The sequence below is a fragment of the Lissotriton helveticus genome, chromosome 6 (genome assembly GCF_964261635.1).
Source record: "Lissotriton helveticus chromosome 6, aLisHel1.1, whole genome shotgun sequence".
NCBI classification, from domain to species: domain Eukaryota; kingdom Metazoa; phylum Chordata; class Amphibia; order Caudata; family Salamandridae; genus Lissotriton; species Lissotriton helveticus.
The window spans coordinates 573,868,109-573,888,140 of NC_136067.1; the positions used below are offsets into that span (position 1 = coordinate 573,868,109).

A 20,032-nucleotide genomic window follows, 5' to 3' on the forward strand; every position below is an offset into this window, starting at 1 on the left:
GTTATGGGCAAAAATACAATGTCAACCAAAGGCCCAGCAAAGCATTATGGGGCGAGATCCTAGCGTTTAGTGAATATTATAGTATTAGCTCTCAGCTAAGCCCAAGAGCCTGCCCCTTGAGGAATGTTTGGATATTGGATACTATAATATTCACTGCAGCTACTAAACGTGAAAATGTATTTCTATTACTCTTCCCTGGTACGGTCTCTGCCACTTACCTTTAATGAATGAATGAATGAATGAAAATGTTTTTATTCTGCGCATACTTTGCCCCATGGGCGTCAAGGCGCCTAACATCAGAATCACAGCTTATCACTCCAGGGAACGTTCAGTTAGAGATAAGACTTCCTAAAGAACCATGTCTTTAGCTCCTTTTTGAACAAATCAATTGATGGCAACCTCTTAAGCTCGATGGGAATCGAATTCCAGAGCTGAGGGGCCACAACTGAAAAGGCCCTAGCTCCCCATCTAGCCAGCCTGACCCGTGGCACGACAAGTTGGAGCAGTTCAGCGGATCGAAGGCCTCTAACTGGAACATAACGAGCGAGCAAGGAACTAATCCCACTCATTGATCCCTCCGCCAATGCTCTGTAGGTCATGCCAAGAATTTTAAAAGAAATTCTGTGCTGCACTGGAAGCCAGTGAAGGTCTTTCCTGGCTTTAGTCGCAGAAGCCACCTTAGGAAGGGCCAATACAAAACGTGCAGCCGCATTCTGCACAATTTGCAGTCGATGCACAAGGCTCTTGTTGGACTCCATGTACAGGGAATTGCAATAATCCAGCCTGGAGCCAACAAGAGCGACTGCAATTTGGTTCCGAGCTTGGGGAGAAAGATATTCACGGATTCTATTTAGAGTCCTAATCACACCCCAGCAAGTGGCCACGGTCCTGTTTACTTGAAGGGACATAGAGAGTGAGGTGTCAAATATCACACCTAGATTTCTGGCTGATTGGGAGGGAGAGGGGCAGGTGCCAAGAGACGAAGGCCACCACTCGCTCGACCACACATCCTGGTTCTTTCCAAAAACCAGTACCTCTGTTTTTTCGCCATTGAGCCTCAGGGAATTGACAGTCATCCAGTCTGCCACCCACTGCATGCATACCCTGAAGCTTAAGGCAGATGTTACCACAGAGGAATGAGCCAGAGACACCATGATTTGAGTGTCATCAGCGTAGGATACTACCTCCATCCCCTGCGATCTTATAAGTCTAGCAAGGGGGGCCACGTAGATGTTAAACAGGGTCGGGCTCAAGGCCGACCCTTGTGGCACCCCACATTGCAAAGACTTGGCAGGGGAGAGGTAGTTCCCAAGCATCACTCTCTGCTCTCTTTCTAATCTCATACTCATCATACCCAGTAATCAGAAGGCTAACTCTGCTCATTTCTACCCCCACCTCATTAAGTAACAAATATTTAACTCTTATGAACCCCCTGTTTTTAGCAGTTGAAGCTCTCGTTATCTGCAGGTGGGGCTTTGTAAAGTTACTTTAGCAGGTTTCCCTGAATCCTCACTTTCCGTGCTCATGACTGTTACATTCTATGGCACGAATAGGGTGAGAAGGGGTTATTTTAGGGGTGTATCATCCTTTCCTTGACTAGAAGCAAGAGTCCCTATTTGGAAAAAGGTCCAAACCATTGCCAACTAGAGACCCCATTTCTAACAGCTGGTCCCAATAATTGGTTGCATATTGCACCTCGATGCTCCACCTTTTTGATATATGATGAGTCTATGTACTGCTATGTTCTACGGTAGGACTGTATGACCGGCTACCGTCAGTGGGGAATCTTTGGAGGCTCTAAGCACTATTTTTAAAACAAAAACAAACTGCTTTTTAACAACTTTTAATTAACTTGCGATTTGTACTGTTAGTATTCTGACCTGCCACTCGCTCCGGTCAACCGCAGCAGGTTGCCGATTGTGTGGAGGGCGGGGTTGGCAGCAACAATCAGCTCAGCCGCTCTTTGATGCCAGAGGGGGCGGAGCTTCTTTAACGCACTCTTCCCATTTAAAGCAGATGGGACAGCGGGCGCGTGGTGTTATACGGTAGGACTGTATGACCGGCTACTGTCAGTGGGTAATCTTTGAGGGCTCTGAGCACTAATTTTAAAACAAAAACAAACTGCTTTATAACAACTTTTAATTAATTTTCACTTTGCACTGTTAATATTCTGACCTGCCAGTCACTCTGGTACACTGCAGCAGGCTGCCGATTGTGTGGAGGGCGGTGTTGGCAGCAACATTCAGCTCAGTGCTCTCTGACGCCAGAGGGGGCGGGTATTCTTTAATGCGCGCTTCCCATTGAAAGCGGATGGGACAACAGATGTGCAAAGGATGCGCGCAGTGGGCGTGCCGCTTGGGGGCCAAAGGCAAGCCCGTCTGCGCCCATCCACGTCCAGCTCGCGTCCAGCACCAGCCATGCTGCCCGTCCTGATCTCACATCAAGAGTTGTCTGGTCCAGTTATCAACTGCTTGAGTTATCTTCAGGAGGTTGCACCCTGCCAGCAAGTCTTGACCCAAGTACTCTTGAATTAGAGGCAGACAGCCAAGAGCTGTGTTGTAAGGCATGCACCTTCTCACTTAGCAAAAGACTAACCCAGGGAAATGGATGAAAAGGTATAAGTACGGCAACGTTGTCCAAAGCACACCCACCAACCACCGGGACCAACATCAAAGTATGCTTAATCAATTGTAGATCCCTCCCCAGACACAGAGATGACATCTGGCTTACACTTGAATCAAAAACTTTTGATCTCATGTTCCTCACTGAAATATGGTTGAGCAAAAGCTCTAACTCTGATATTCTGTTGGCCATTCCAGAAGGCTATCGGCTATTTACTGTTAACCAGACAGACAGCAGAATGGGGGGCAGGCTTGCCGTGGTCCTAAGAGACCACTGGGAAATCTCTTATAAAAATATTGATCAGAAGAAACTAATTGAAGCAATGTCCTACAGTATCAAAATCTCCCCCACCTTTTGGACTACTGGTCTATAGAGCCCCAGACTCTGAGCCCTCTGAGCTACTGGAGATCTGCGATCTGATCGCAGATCTTTCACTGAGACACGCTAAGTTTATTGTCCTTGGTGACTTCAATGTCCACATGGACAATGGTAGATGTCCCCTGGCCTCTCAGCTGTCCGATTCCATAAAGGGATTAAACCTCACCCAAAAGGATGCTCTTCCCGCTCATAAAGCATGCCATATGCTTGACCTGATCTTCACTAATGTCTTTACTTTAAATGTTGAAGACCCTATCCCCCTCATATGGTCAGATCATAGCCTAATACCATATACTCTTCATGGCCCCAGCCACAAAGACCCAGCGAGAGCAAAATATGAAGATAGAAGGAGGAAAGTCTCAATGGAATATATGGAACCAGCACTATCACACGTCTCTCTGTTGCTCACAGGGTAACCAAGCTGTGATGCTTCCTCTTTCAATTGCTGGATTACTGCAGCCCTCAACAAAATAGCCCCTATTAAAAAGACAAAAATAACTAGAAACAAACCCTCCGCCCCATGGTTTACAGCTGAACTCCGTATGGAGAAAAGCCTTTGTAAAAAGCTGGAGCGGACATGGCGAAAAACATATGACACTGTGACTAAGAGCGCTTACAGAGCAGCTCTAAAAAACTTAATAAACTCAAACGCCACACGATCAGGGCTTTCTTGGCTGACCAAATTATATCCTCTAACAATTCTGCCAAAGAAGTCTTCAGGATGATCCAGGGTTTCATCAAACCTGAGGCCCTGAAAAGCACCATAGGACTGTCAGCCACCTTTCCTGCTTCTTTCAGGAGAAAATTCAGGCAATATACTCTACGTTGACTCCTACAAGATCACTAACCCGACCTAAACTCCAAAACTCAGAAGCTTGGTGTCACCAGTTCAGCTCCGTAGCATCCCTTAAAGAACTTATCAAAGTCAAATCTGGATCCCCGATCGACCCATGTCTCGCTCCGTTTTTTATTTACTTTACTACTGAATTTCTCACTTAACCAGATTTGGAACTCATCCTTAAATTCAGGCATCTATCCATCTACCTGGAAAACTGTACTAGTCCAGCCTATTCTTAACAAAGAAGATGCTGACCTGTCTGAATTAAAGAATTTCAGGCTGATCTCCCTTCTGCCAGCGCCGGCCAAAATCCTGGAGAAGGAAGTGCAGAGACGACTGTCAGCATATCTGGAATCTAATAACCTCCTACATGAGTTCCAATCCGGATTGAGGTCAGGTCACAGCACAGAGACAGCTCTACTGGAAGTGTCAGAAACATTATATGAAACCCTGGATCATGGTAACCACACAATGTTAGTGCTGTAGGATTTGTCCGCAGCATTTGACACTGTCTCACACCTGATCCTCCTGTAGAGGCTAGAGCAAATGGGTGTAGGGGGCACTGTCTTAACCTGGTTTCGCTCCTTTCTCGAGAGCCGCTTCCAGAAAATCTTGCTACTCCCTCATATTTCCTCTGCCCTCCCCTCTGGTCTGCGGAGTCCCCCAGGGTTCGGCCCTGAGCCAGACCCTTTTTAATGTTTATCTCACCCCACTTGCCTCAATCATTGAGCAACACGGTGTCAAAGTGGTCTCATATGCTGACGACACCCAGTTGGTGTTCTCTTTTAGGGATCACTCTGAGGCCGCTTTCACCAACTTGAAACAGTGCTTGATTAACATCTCAGCCTGGATGACTGACAACTGTTTGAAACTGAATATGGACAAAACAGAAGTTCTGTTCTTCAATCAGCCATCACCACCAAAACCTGAACTCTGGTGGCCAACGGAACTCAATCCCCCTCCTCTTCCAGTGGCTTCTGCAAGAAATCTAGGGTTTAAATTTACCTCCGCCATCTCAGGGAAACCCAGATTTGCCAAGTCTCATCCTCATGTTTCTGGAAGCTGAAAACCCTGAGGAGATTCCTTCATCTCCTACCAATGAACTGTAGGAAAACAGTGGTCAACGCTTTGATCACCTCACAATTTTAGACTACACCAACAGCCTATACTTAGGTCTCCCAGACTACCTCATCAGAAGGCTGCAGGTCATTCAAAACGCGGCCGCCTGACTCATCAGAAATGTGCCTCTCCGCCATCACATCTCCCCACACTTGCGCAGCCTACATCGGTTACCTGTTAGAAAGAGGATTGAATTTCAGGCTCTGACCCTTGTCTACAGAACTTCCAGAGATACTGGCCCCAATTACTTAAAGCTCAGACTGCCCAAATACATTCAAACTAGGACTCTGAGGTCTAATCACCATTGTCTCCTAGCCGTCCCCCGCTTTAAAAAAGCAAGATTAGGCGGTTGCTCCTTCTCTTTTAAAACAACCTCCCTTTGGAACTCCATGCCGGAGCCCCTCCGAAAGGCTAAACCAGAACCTTTATTTAGGAAGACTCTTAAACCCTGGCTTTTCGTTCTACCTTAGAGCCACCACCACCTGGCACGACCACTCTGCACCCGTTGTCAGTGCCGGGGACACCTCCGCCAGAGGTAGCCGCGCACTTTACAAGATGCATTAATAATAATATGTTGCATTACAAAGTCTCTAGTTTCAGGAGGTGCAGAACAACTTGCCTAATAAATCTAAATTCAGCAAGTCGTTATTTACTATGCTCAGTGATTGGCCACATACAATGGGACGCTGGCCTGCAAGGAATAGCATACCACCATCCAGTGTTTGAATTCCAAAATGGGATTTTTTTTTTAAAGCTGCCATTTTTCCGTAAAGTAACCAGTGAGGCTTTAAAAAAATTAAAAGAAATGACTGTGTGGTAAAACCTCAGGGGAGCAGTCAGTTGTCCCACTGACCACTGCCTACTCCCCACCTGAGGCTGTTGAGACAATTTACAAATGAAAAGGTGCCTTAAGAATACACCTCCCCTTTGCAAATCAGTTAACATGTCCTTCGAGGTGTTGTTAACTGATCAATGATTTGCAGTAGTAATTGCAGTTGCAAACCATTGACACATGGCATACCGAATCACAACTAGAAAGCAACGCCCTTCCATATCCCTTTCTAACTGTGATTCAGTATGGGAGATAAACCCATTTTGCGAGTCGGAAATGCATATGCAACATATGTACGATAGTGCACGTGCTAATCTGATCCTCTTGGATCCGAGTGCATGTGCTAATGTGATCATCTTGAATCCGAGTGCACATGCTTATCTGATCCTCTTGGATCTGAGTACTCGTGCTAATGTGATCCTCTTGGATTCGTGTGCATGTGCTAATCTGATCCTCTTGGATCCAAGTGCACGTGCTAATCTGATCCCATTAGGATTCTATTAATCAGGCCTGGTGACATCCAACACAAAGAATAAATTAAGGTAAAATGGCATACTATGCCTCATGTCTGTTACTGTTTGTTTTTGTAAATGCACATGAGCAATTGCCCCATCACTATAATAATGCATAGTCTAATTCTTCATTGCACAGGGAAAAATACAGCAGTATCTTTGTGTATGACATAACTAATGGTTTCGAGCTGACAAGCATTGTGATGATCACAGGTATAATTTCCTTTGTGACTCAATAATGTGTGCCTGTCTCCCTAGAAATCTAAAATATTCTGTTCCCAGTGAATATTTGTATTTTTAAGATGAGATGGCGATTTATAACTTCATGTCTATAATACCCACCTTTGATGAAACAATATTAATGTGTATTTATTTAGGTGTACTTTCAAAGTACACTATCACTCATATACAGACAGAGCGGCAGATGTATCAACCGTTTTGCGACTCGCAAAGGCCGAAATTCACAGAATTTCGGCCTTTGCGACTCGCAAATGGTCATTTTGCATGATTTTGAATGTATCAAACATTCGCAAAATAAGAAATCGCAAAGATTTGCGATTCCTTAATTTGCCATAGCATTTAAGGAATCGCAATTTTCGCGATTCCTTAAATGCTATGTATGAAGCATTTTTCTGTTGCGAATTTTGGTTAAGGAATCGCAAATTACCACCAACTTGTAGTTGATGGTAATTTGCGAAGTCCTCAACAAATGCACAATTTTACATTTTTTAAGGTGGCATGTGACGCGCACACATGCCCATGGGGCATGTATGTGCGCCATATGCTCACATAAGTACATTTCAGGGGTGCAGCAGGGTGTCTTTCAGACACCCCTGCACCCTTGAAATAATTCTCAAATTGTGATTAGCAAATTGCGAATTCGCAATTTGAGAATTAGTTCAAAATCATTCCTATGGGCCTCCTGGGCCATAGGAATGCATGGGAAATTATTCCTTATTTGCGAATTCGCAAAATGCGAATTTGCAAATAAGGTAGTGTAAGGAATCGCAAAAAAATAGCGATTTTTTCATACATTCCATTTTGCGACTTCTAAATAGCGATTCCTTATAAATCGCTATTTAGGAATCGCAAAATAGAATCTTGATACATCTGCCCCCGAGTCTTTTGGCACTGTAAATGCAAGGACTTAGAACATGGTACTGAGAACAACTGAACCATACAGTAAAAAATAGACATTAAGAAGTTTGCAAAATTTCAGCAAATAATGCTCAGTGTAAAACTGGAAGGGGAGACGATTCCGAAAGGAAGGACCCAGAATCTGAAAAGTTGTTCCGTCCCAGTTTTGCAGCTTAAATTTCTGGACTGCAAGTGTACATTGAGATTCTGGTGAGCAAGGAATATTTCCCGATTTTATTGGCCAGGACGGAAGAAGCTGCTCCATAAAATCGTTGATGCTTCACACAAGCTACTATGAGCTGAATCTGGTTATTTACTGGCAACTGTGCACAAAGCTGAGATGTGATCAAACTTTTTTGAATTGAAGACAAGTCTAATTGGAGCATTTTATTTTTGTAGTCATCCCCTAAAACCCATCCTCCTAATGTGCAGTTTTCCTAAATTTAAGGGGGTGCCATTCCGCTTGTGTAAGCATAAGGGAATGGCTTTGCAAGTAGCTATCCAACTGCAAACCACATAATGCAGTCAATAAATGTGCATGTGGTGATCTTGCACACATGTTGAGTTCCCCTTGACATATGGGTATCAGTGTTAGTTCATTTTGGCAATATTATCCTTCAACTTCCCCTTCATACCAGCTGCACACATGGTTGAGGGTTATCAACCATGAGCCATTTGAGAGTGATTCTTTATTGGCGATGTATCCAATCATCCAACTATTCATTGGCTTGTGTTATTGAGTCACTAAATTGTGCAATCCAATGATGTTTTCAAAAGGACCAACGAGTCAGCAAATAATCAACACTGGAATTTATTTGATGTACCTTTTCTAAATACATACTCATAATGAATATTTTGAAAGTCAGTTTAACTTTTACTATTTGGTGAATTTGCGAGCCCAGTACTAGAAAAGAAGTAAATGAACTAGAGGTTTTAAAGTCTTGTTTGCTTGTATTTTTATTGTTAATATCAGATTGCGCAGACTGGATATGATACATCGAATTAAAACAAGAAATTCCTTCTTTCTAGAGCTCTTTGATACACTACATCCTACATCCTTTTCAGACTCGCCAGTAGAACTTACCAAAAATGTAAACGGAGGTTGATTTTCAGATAAAGAGGAATGACAAGTCAGCCTTCAAGGTTGTGTCATTTAGCCATATTTGCTTCTTCCCTCTTCTACTGGATTGCGTGCGGTACTAACTGACGGGACTTGATAAGTTATTGGTTTTATTTACGCTTGCTGGTGGCCCTTCATCTCCTAGCTAATGGCATAAATGCGCGTCCTTCGTTGAACACTAGGCAGAACAAATTAGAGATGTGCATAGCGATTTGATGTTAAACGAGGGGAGCATGGCAGTAACTTGAGGCCCTGCAGGGCTTACTGTAATCAGCCTCTCTGTCTCTCAAGCCATCACGCCATCTGTCTAATCCCATACTCTGTAGCTTGAGGCACATTTACATAATTAACACTGTTGAGAAATGAAGTGAAGTACCTGGTTTAACAATGAAACAACATCTATGCAAAAAGATGAAGAAATGATGGATGAAAAGCCCACAGGAAGGGTCTTCCTGGTTTAGGAAAGTCACAGCAGGACATTTAAAAGCATTGCCACGCCATACTAATTTGTGTGCTATATAAACATCAAAACATCTATACAACTATCTAGTATCATATGTGCTATGAAAAAACAATGGAAAAATGCCAATATCATTTTCGAGACACCTTGTCCTTACTAATGTGACCCAATATTAGCGCATGCACACAACACATCTACCAAATGTAATGTATATCAAGGTGCACATCATTATGCATGCTCTATTTATGTCACGTTGTGCTCTAACAGGTTTAACAAATACACTCACTCTGCAGCCGGAACATCAAACTTCAGAATCAAAAGTTCGATCATTACTAGAGACCTAGAGATGGTCAGTATATTTCAGGACTTCTTACTCGCTTTGTTATTTATACAACATATTGCTAATAAATATTAATCACCGCTGACAACAAATACTTCATGAGGAATACCTACATAAATGCTCATTGAGATAATGGGATGTGTACTACTAACTGCCATAATGAACAAAAGTATAATGATCCAAAATGCAACTTACTTTTCATTTTCTGAATGTTCATTCAATGATCTCCATTACTCTTACTTACTGTTGCAGAGAGTAACTTTCAAAGGCTTGATGTGGCATGATTGGTTTTAACTTGATGTATTTTATAATGAGCAGCAGAGTTACTTGAGTGGAAGTCTCATTTAGAAAAAGTTTCAGTTTTTTTAAAACTCGTGGGTAAAATACTCCATAAATTCTACCTTCAGTTCAGCATATTGGAAGAAGGTGGCCACCAAAACTACACTTGGGTCATATCGCACGTACATAAAAGTTTCTCTGGATTCTACTTAGAGGTTGTGCCTCGCCGTCTGACTTTTCTTGTAAAACTAGAGTGGATGAAACTAAGTTGTAGTCCAATATTATTCTAGGCCATGTCCCTCCTGCTCTATTGCTCTCTTATGCCTTTTTTCTTGTGCTTCTCTCTTTACGGAAGATGGAAAAAGCTGGAGATACTTTAGTAGCCATTGACAAAGCTACTAGTTTTGGCTTTACGTCAATAAAAATGTTTGACGCGATGAGTATAAAAAATTGTGTACCTCAAGTTTTAAAAAGATTTTAATCACAAAAGGGTGCTTTCAATCACTGGTAGACTCAGCAGTGAGGGTAGGTTCATGGAATATGTGTTTGGTTCGACCAACATGTAGCCCCCCCCCACCTCGGAACCTATAGTGAACAGTAGAAGTGTGAGATGTGTGAGAAGCAGCGTGTTGTTTCTCCAGGACATCGTTCAGCAAAGCTCAAATGCTCTAAATGGGACAGAACTATCACTTCTCAGCATTTCTCATTTATATTAAATTGACAGTATCAAACACTTCTCAGCAGGGATGGCATACTTTGAATCGGATAGACAGACGAGGCTCTTACCAACATGGCTTATGTCTGTACAAAAGTGGATGAGTTGTATGTCTATGTATGTCTTAGAATGGTTGGTGTATGCTATTGGCACACCTTAGCAGAAAACAATAGTTAAATACAATGATGTGCCACAATGTGATACGTCCAGCTATTGTGTTTCTCTAGGCCGGATTAGGCTAATTCAAACTGCCATATTATTTCTTTAAAATTCAGAGACTTGCAGATTTCAAGGCCTGGAGTTAAGCAAGACTTTTTATGTTTACTAAAAGTATATGTATTACCTACTTATAGAGGCTTTCAGCCAGTCCTGTTGATTAATTGGTATGTTACTGGGCCATTCACATGCAATTCTACGCACTGCAGCAGACAGCATGGGACAGTGGGTCAGCCTACTTATGCCATTGGCTGACTTTACTGTGAGTGATGGCATTTTGGCCAGTCACAAGGAACACCTCCACACACAAAATAGTTCCCTTACGTGCCAAGGACTGCTATGGGCCAAAAATATTTTAAATTTTAGCCAATTTTTTTTAGTTTGATGAAGACTGGGCAGTTTCACCAACAACGTATTGTAAAAGCCATAACCAAACACAATTTACTTTGCAAGTGTGTGTTTCACATTTTAAAAGCAGTGGTTTGAGTATCTAAACACTAAGAGCCTGATTACGAGTTTAGCGGTGTGGGAGCGGACTGCCACGCTGGCTGCCTGCCCCTGTACCGCTAATCCTGTGTGCCCACCACCAACCAGATTATGAATTTCCTTGTGTTTGGTGGGGTTTTTGTTGGTGGTCCCACGGCAGTGCCCTTGAAAATGGGCATTGAAATGAGAATGCCCAAAAAAGTTCATGCACAACATGGACTATAAAATCCATGCTGCGCAGTAACTGGGGTGCATGCACATAGAGGGGCACATGTTGTGCCCCCTGCATGCATCCCCATGCACATGGGCAACAGGGGGCCCTGTAGGGCCCCTTTTATTTCAGGACCACCAGCCTTTTCATGGAGCTAAGACCTCCATGACACTCCTGGCAGTCCTGAAACTCGTAAAACGTACGGCGGTGCTGCAGCAGCACCACCAGTATATTACTGAGGCCCTGACCGTAGCACCACCACCAGGGAATCGCAGTTCCCTGTTACTGTGGCAGTGAAAGGACGGTGCAACCGCCCAACTTGTAATGGGGCAGTCTGATCACCAGTGTGGCACTGGCTGGATGCCACCACAATGCCCCCACGAATCTGGTGGTCCTCGGACCGCTGGACTCGTAAGTAGGTGTGGGCGTAGTTTGCGAAGTAGCGCTACGTGTAGCTACGCGAAGTGCACTACGCACTACGCGAGCTACGCGTAACACTACGCGATCTACATAGTAGGATGTTCGCACTGTGCAAGATGTCGTTTTCAATGATCGCACAGTGCGGACAAGCATCCCGCACTGTGCAATCATTGAAAACAGCATCTTGCACAGTGCGAGCTGTTCTTTTTTGTCGCTCGAGTAGATTTTTACTCGAGCTGCAGCTTTCTCAAAGCGTACTGGTATTTTCTCATCGCGAGCGGTCGCGAGCATGCGCGACTACTCGCAATGAGAAACCTGACTTCCCTGCGTTGAGAATCTCGTCGCGAGGTTTATTTTCCATGCTCAGGATCGGCAACTTGATGTTGCTGATCGCGAACAAGGAAAAAGTCTTGCGAGGATGTCCTTTTGCTTGCTCGCGGTCGCCAACTTGACATTGGGGACCGCGAGCAAGCAAAAAATGACCGCTGCACTACGCTACGCATGTTTGCACTGTGCTACGTGCAGTTTGCGTAGTGCAAAGTTGCGCAAACTTCACAAACGTAGCATAGTGCCTGGCCCAGGGTTACTAGTAATTAGGCCCAAAGAGAGAATGTAGTACAACCCAATGAAGATTTTTTTATAGGACCTAACGTGCAACTGTTTGCAATACTTGAAAGTATGCATTAATTATTTAACATATAATTAAGCTGGCAGCTTTGTACATTCTAAAAAGAAAGAACAGCATCATTTATTGGTTTAGTTTTATTTTGTATGTCTGGGGTCATTCACTCATAGAGTAGTGAGCTGAGCCATGTGCATCTTTTGTCTTTGAAACACAAATTGCTCACTTTCCTTGATTAATAACTAAAACAGAAACTTAAGTGAAGGTTAACTGCATACCCAGCCCTCCAACCCTAAATACTCACTAGTTATGCATTAGTCAAATCAAAGTGATTGAACAGAATTCAAATATTGTCTGTGAAGCCATACCAAGGTGTTCCACACAGCCCACCTTGTACTAGAGACTAATTGATCCTAGGTGGGTCTGTAGGGTGGTGTGATTATCACTGTGTGCTCCTATGCCAAAAGTAAACAAGAACAGATTTCTCATGTGGCTATAGTCAAAGAAAGAGACTGATCTCTGTGCAGTGCCTAGTGCTGTCTATGCCTCATTGCCTAGGATAGCCGCCCAACTCACCAAAGATAACATTGTCCCTGCCTGTAAAATACTAGCTTATTCAGGGAGAAAACATTTTATAATGTACAAAACTGTTTGCCCTTAAATAACTATGTCTTACTAGTGAAAATAAAAAATGAAGTCTCTCATAGACCCAGAGTAACACTAAACTACTCAAAGAAAATGTTTTGCCAATCAGGCTTAAATAGTCAGCTGTAGTTCAAATAGAAGACAGGAGTAAAACAAAACTACTATATAATAAGCTTTGTGACTTGGTTTCTGTGAGTGTCCATGTCAATTAATTCAATGACTTGTGCATCACTGGCGATGCACTTTGGTATTCCTAAAAATAAGAGTTGTACAGAGAAGTACAACAAGACCACGTCCGATAGTGATTTGCAAGTAGAAAGATCGTGTATTGCATTCAGAATGAAACATGCCAGCAGGCCACCATCCCTGGGAGGGCCTGTCATTCCCAATGAGCTCTCAAATGGCGAGAGGCCAGCCACGGCCCGTGGAGGGAGTTCCGTGGGGCAGGGGAGGGGTAGGGTGGGGGGTGATAAACACCGGAATATGGATGATTGCATGTAAGTAAATATTTAAATTAATAAAAACGAATTTCGTTCCGTGCCCTGCATCGCAAAATGCGATTCAGGGCGCGCTACGAAATTTGTTTTATTAATTTAATTGTTTACTTACCTGCAATCATCCATATTCTGGTGTTTATCACCCCCACCCTGCCCCTCCCCCGCCCCGGCTGTCTGCTCCACGGGCCACGGCTGCTAGAGGCTCATTAATATTCATGAGCCTCACAATTTGCCACCCTATGGAGAATCACAAACAGTGTTAAACACACTACTGTACATGTCAAATAGCGCCTCGCAAATTGAGAGTCGAAAATGTGACAGAATTTGCGAGGTGCTATTTGGCTGGTGGTACATCTGGCCCTAAATGGCTAAGGCAGGAAAATGTCAGCTTTCTAAAAGTGGAATTTTCAAAATTGTAATGTAAAATAAGACTTTACCATAAGAAAGGATGTTTCATTGCAATTCCTAAGACACCAAACAGTTACTGATCGCCTGTTTCCATTTGGAAGCTATCACTTATCAAATGTAATAAAGTAACTCCAATATTATCCCGCAGCAGAAGCAGGCCTCGCAGTAGTGAATAATGGCTTTGTGGGTCTGTTTCACAAAGATAAACGTACACTTTTTGTGACTTTATGATTGACTGCTATTCACAAAGGTATTTTACTAGTAGTATCTTTACATGAGCGTAGTTGTCTGCATGTAAAAATATAGGATAGTACTACCATTTTATGCGTGGAGTCTCCACAGTTATAAAGATGTGACCGGTAAAATGCCTTTGTGAATAGCAAACAATCATGAACCTACACATAAGTGTATGTTTATCTTTGTGAATCAGGGTTTTTCACTACCAGGACATAGAAAGCTTAAACTTACATGTCCAATATTTTAAACACATTGGAATCTGCTCCTCTCTGGGCTATCCAAGGCCTACAATAGGAGTGACTTGTATGTATTAAAAGGAAGGGTTTGGCCTCGCAAAATGTTTGTTTAGGCTGGACAATTGGCAGTTTAAAACTACGCACATAGGCTGCAATGCAGAACTTTAACTAAAAACTAAAAACTAAACACTTTTTTGTGTATCACAGACGCTGCTAATGCCACCCTGTTATTTTGAGGCCGTTACTCAGATACGTACATCGGAATATACAAGTACTTGGACCCATACTGAGACCTGGTTTTAAACTGTGCTCTATGGAATGATTCCTGGCGGTTTGCGCTTTTCGAACAAATGACCGAGGGGCGTATACCCGCGAAATAAATGGTCCTGTGTGCATCTTTATCCTCTTTGTGAGTATCAAGATGAGGTTTTTCTGTTTTCCTAAAGTGGCCCATACGATGATTAAAGCCACCAGCTAGGATTGAATAAACATCTTCTCAGATACCCCTGCTCCTTTTTTTAATATTATAACTGTTCAATCTAAATATTGGTCTTATTGAAGGTGGTGAAAAGAATAGTTGTCCCACCGAAACGTACGTCAACCGCTGGCCTTTGGGAATCTGTCCAGTGAGATATTTATATAGGAAAAGAGACAGATGTGATGTTCTCAAATAACAATGAAATGACACAGTGATTTCTATACACTGTTGAAACCGATGGAATGTTTCTATATTACAAATTAAATGATTTACTGATCTTATACCCTGTTGAATCCCATTCGTGTTGCAAAATTGTACTTTTAACTCACATTTTGTATGTCAGGTTGAATGATTGGTATGATATGGAGTGTGTATGCTGCATATTTAGTATGAGTATGCTGGGGTACGGTATCTACACAGAATTGAGATGTTTTTGATCTCAAATGTATATCCTTATGTTAAAATTATGTTGAATTAGTTTCATTATGTAACTTTGTGATTTGTGAACATAGCACTTTTATAAATGAATTCTCACTCTTTGAAAATGAAAACCAAAAAAAAAAATAATAATGTTTTTCAATAAAAATTGTTATTTACACATTATTCCTTTGTAGAAAGAACACGTTGTTCTCCTTTGGGGTTGTATAAGCTTTAGGCTATTCCTAAAAGAAATATAGGTTTGCTAGAGGTCTCTCTTAGTTTTTGTACGTCTCTTTCCCCCTCCTCTTGGACCTTATATTAAACAAGGGGGTGCCTTTTTCTCATATGGAATGCAGACCTTTGACATGTTTGAAGGGATAGTTAAATGGGTGGCACAATCAGTATTGCAGGCCCACAAGTAGCATTTAATTTACAGTCCCTGGGCACAGGCAGTGCCACTTTACTGTGGACTTACAAGTACTTTAAATATGCCAATTGGGTTTAGGTAATTTCTACCAGGTTTTACGCAGAGAACACAAGTACTTTAGCACAGGTTAGCAGTGTTAAAGTATGAAGAGTTCTAAAGCCAGCTAAAACTAAGTCAGCAAAACAGGAGGTTTGAAGATTAAAAGGTTAGGGGAAAAACCACGCCAAGGATGCCGGGTCTAACAGTCCCTATATATTTTGATACTAAGACTAACTCTCTGTAGCATACAATCTTTGTTCTTTTGTCTTTCTACTTGGTTATGTAGAAAAAGTACTACCTATAAGTAATGATTGATGGTATATGCACATGATTAATGTTATCCTCTGTATTATGTGAAAATTCAATAATAATATATGAACAAAAGAATATGTGACCCACTGTAAGGACCAAGAAGGTCTTTAGTGATAGCATCTATGTTCTCATGAACCCAGCCACCAAGATTAGCACTAACACTTGCACTCTAACTTTTAAACACTAACTTTCCTGGCTCCGTACACTCTACACCATTTGTGGTACAAAGCAGTCTCTCTTTTCAAATACAAATATATAAACTTCATGCCATATGTTAGGTGAAATCAATAAAGCAAAACGCATATGTGTATTTCAAGAAAACAATCTGTGTTCAGCCAATAGAGTGAAGCATGGTCTAAACAATGCTAAGGTTTACAAGTTTATGACTCCAGATGTTTGTATTTGCTTTCCTTTCCTTTCCTTATCTGTTTAAAAAATCCTTTCTGCATATAGGGCCCTGTTATAAAGAGTAACTATGTCTTAATCCTGGCATAGTTGTGTGTTACACTTAAATATCCAGATATAATTCACAGAGTATTTTATATTACCCGATTCAGGTCAAGTTTGCGCTATATAAAACTATGTAAAATAAAAATAAATAAAAAAAATTAAATTAAATATGAGTACATTTATTTCTATTCAGGCTTAGGTGTGAGTTACATTTGATGAGTATTACAATTTGATTCTTAAAAAATTTCGTAGAGTATACGTGTTTTACCTCCATTTTAGATTAGAGAGACTCATGAATTCACATGAGTAAGGCATGCTGACTCAACTGAGAAAGTATGTCTTATTGCTGAAAAGTAATTTGTGATAATGTGTTGTTAATCATATAGCAAAGACTTTGAAATTCAGTCACAATATTTGGAGATTAACAAGAATAAATATTGTGACAGTGTACTTTAAAACATGGCATATACTTAAAGGGAAGGTGCGCAATCTACTTATTTTATTACATTTAATAATTTAAGAGATACAAATTCCATGTCCAAAGCTCCAGCATGGGTGTATAGTGGTGTAAAAGTAGGATATTATATCTATCTACTACACAATGTATATTTTCCTTGGATTTATTACTTCGTTTTACAAACATAAAATTGCTACTTTTCAGCTGAATAATGCCGTTGAAAGACAGAGTCGGGTACGCAATTGATTTGTGTTCTATCTTTAGGTGCATTCCTAATGCAAACAATTTTTACACAGTGATTATTTTAACTGGTGCTTGGAAGTAATACCTTGAGGATCTCCATTATAATATATAATATATGTGGTCACAACTACACAAATGTGCATGGAGCAGAGATAATTTCAAATTCCTTCCTTGCACCAGCAATTTTTGCTCTAGACAAAAGAAACCTATCATTGTGGCTGAAGTGACAAATTTTTTGACTATTTCAGGAGAGGTCTAAATCTTATGCTCTAGCCCAAGAATTTTTACTAATGTAGGGTATGGACTGTGGTACTGATATAGGGAATTGTAGAATATATGCCCTTTATACAGCTGTCACTATCTAGTTGCAGCATAGAAGATGCACAATGGAATCACTGTAGGGCCACCTTACTGCCTGACCATGATATATGAAATTTCCATGCACAGTGTTAGCGCTAATGATTTCAGAAGGGGTGTTTACTTCTATGGATGGAGGCCTTCTCAATGCAACTGAAACAAACACCCTTGACCTTGCGAATGCTCCTATTACGGAAACATGCAGTTGTGGGAAGGTAACGCAACAAGCTGTATGTCACCCAGGAAGTACAGGACATTAAGCTCTTCATTGAGAAGATTTACAGTAGATGCATGGATGACCCCAGGGATATGTTTGGCACTTTACCTCTCTCAAACCGCTCATTTTTAAATTGTCAGTAGGGGTATTCTTTTTCTAGCCCTTGTTTGTGTGGGCAGGACCACGCTTACAGAATTTGCACCTTTGGATTCACACGCCAGTCTTTGATGATGGGCTGGAGTCTCCAGGGGTTGGATGCAATCTAGCCTCCCTCCACCTTCAGGGGAGTTTCAGCCTCCACTACAATAGATGGGGAGCGTGTGCATTTAAAGGGCATCACCATGTTTTATAAAGACTATCGTTCACAGACTTGAATGGCACATAGGAAATTGCGCGTGCGCATTGAGCAGTATGTTCAATTTTATGCAATGCAGGGCCATGTGTAAACATATATTTTGCAACTGTCATTCTATTGCACTTAGAGCATTTTACCTAATGGCTTTAGGTCTTTTTGTCACTAAAAATCAATGGGCATGCCTGCCAGATTTACATAAACGCTGAAGTCAATAGTGGCTATTCTATTTTTAAAAATGCACATAAATAAATATAGTGAGAGATAGAGAGAAAAAACGCAAAAATACAAACAGATTGATGGGCAGATTAACACGTGGTCAAACCAACCAGCTGTGGAACACAGCGGGTCAACAGACTAAATAAGACTAATTATTTATTTGTTTAGACCACAATGTTAGACAAATCTTGTGTTCCAATCTACTCTCTTTTAAGACACCTAATTATAAAAAATGTGCACCTGAACACACAAAAAGAATGTTAAGTTAACCAAGGGTGTTATAATGTTTAATATTTAGGTCAGGAGATATTGCCAATGAACATTACCAAACATGCACAATTAGTTGAAGCATCTTAACAGCTGACTGCTAAGGTTCGGCGTGCCATCGGTTCATAAAGCTGTCAAGGTTAATCAGAGTGCTTCAGATTAATAGACCGAAATATGTCATTTTGGAATTCAGCAGACAGATTCTGTTTTACTCTGTTAATGCAAAACATAGTTATGTTATTCGTGGCAACAAGAAAAATAATACATGTCACCAGGCATTGTACCGAATAGCTGATCAGTCCATTTTGTGCTTCCAAGTGTCTCAAATAAAATGTCATAAAAATCAGAGAGTTCAAGAATTGTAAGGTAGGGCATCCGTAAGTTCAGCCTCGTTATTCGGCTGTCTGGCACTCAGACCACTTCCACCTTAATGAGGAAAACAACAAAGAACATGACAACCTACACGAGCAGTACATGGTCCTGACATGAGGAGATTCGATAGATGTTATCTAGAAGCTACTTCTCTTAATGTGAATGAGAGCAAAACGTTGTGTTGAAAAAGACGAGTCTTCTTATTTGTTTTTGATAAAGCATTCGGAATTAGGCTCAACTGCTGTATGCGTGAAGACCTTGCTGGCTTTCTAATAGTTTTTCATATGTCAACAATCCAAAACAATCTCGAAATCATAAAACACGGGGGGAAAAAGGGGACAAATAGCCTTCCCACTTTTGTAGGATGAAATAGATTTTTTCCATCACAACTTCACTCCTGGTAGGTGAGACGTTTCAGTGGCTGATCAAAGTTTACTAGGATTAATTTGGTATAGGAACAGAATCTGTCATTACTTCGTATGTGTCTGTGCTACAGTAATGATGATTTTCTGAGAAAATCTCTGCATGCAGCTCGGGTGGACTGTGTACGGCTCCCCTGTGCAACATATTTTGGGCCTCATTTATGAGAAATGACGCATCGCTGCGTGAAAGCAGCGATGCGTCACTTCTCAGTGCGCACTCCTTGCGACATGATTGATGCGTCATATTTACAGTATGACGCATCACGTCGCAAGGAGTTACAGATACGTCAGTATTTCTGACGTATCTGTAAGCGCAAAAGTCACGCATTGCTGGGGTGTGTCACAAAAGTGACGCAACTCCAGCAATGCGTCCTTTCACATGGGGAAAGCCCCATGTGAAAGGGCTTGCGTCAGTCTTACGCCTGCTGTGAGGCAGGCGCAAGATTTTGACGCAACAGCGTCCTAAAAGTGACGCAGTGAAATCTCATAGATTTCACTGCGTCACTATTACGAGGCTTTTTGCGGGGGAACGCCCCCTCTGCATACATTATACCTGACGCAGGTATAATGTAGCGCATGGGTTTACAAAGTGACGCATCTGCTTAGATGCGTCACTTTGTAAATATTGCGCAACAGGAGGCATGTTTTACGCCGCCGATGCGTCACAAAA

General features: G+C 41.7%; 1 protein-coding gene across 2 annotated transcripts in view; it reads left to right on the forward strand.

Annotated features, from left to right (window-relative positions):
* ADGRB3 (adhesion G protein-coupled receptor B3) overlaps window positions 1-20,032 on the forward strand; it is a 1,104,008-nt gene that overhangs the window by 57,322 nt on the left and 1,026,654 nt on the right. The gene's annotated exons all lie outside the window — the stretch shown is intronic.